This window comes from Penaeus monodon, chromosome 25 (genome assembly GCF_015228065.2).
Source record: "Penaeus monodon isolate SGIC_2016 chromosome 25, NSTDA_Pmon_1, whole genome shotgun sequence".
NCBI lineage: Eukaryota > Metazoa > Arthropoda > Malacostraca > Decapoda > Penaeidae > Penaeus > Penaeus monodon.
Genome location: NC_051410.1, coordinates 37012009 through 37012231, shown reverse-complemented (window position 1 = coordinate 37012231; position 223 = coordinate 37012009). Strand labels below are relative to the sequence as shown.

Here is a 223-nt window from a genome sequence, read left to right as displayed (position 1 = left end):
ACAAAATAAAAGAATTCTATCCTCTATTTTCCTTTCCAGAAATCAAAGAGAAATCGTCGATACCTGCATGATTGCAACATAAGTAAAGCTCTCGTAATAACATCTACTGCAATGGTGAACGATTGATACTGCTGGTCTAATTAATATGAAACGATGATGTCTTGATGATTATGCATTAGCTCTGTCCTATTATACAAAGACATTGCATCATATATATCAAAGT

At 32.7% G+C, this 223-nt stretch overlaps 1 protein-coding gene across 1 annotated transcript in view; it reads right to left on the bottom strand.

Annotated features, from left to right (window-relative positions):
• LOC119589213 (bestrophin-1-like) overlaps positions 1-223 on the bottom strand; it is a gene marked incomplete in the record, with an annotated part of 39481 nt that overhangs the window by 38421 nt on the left and 837 nt on the right.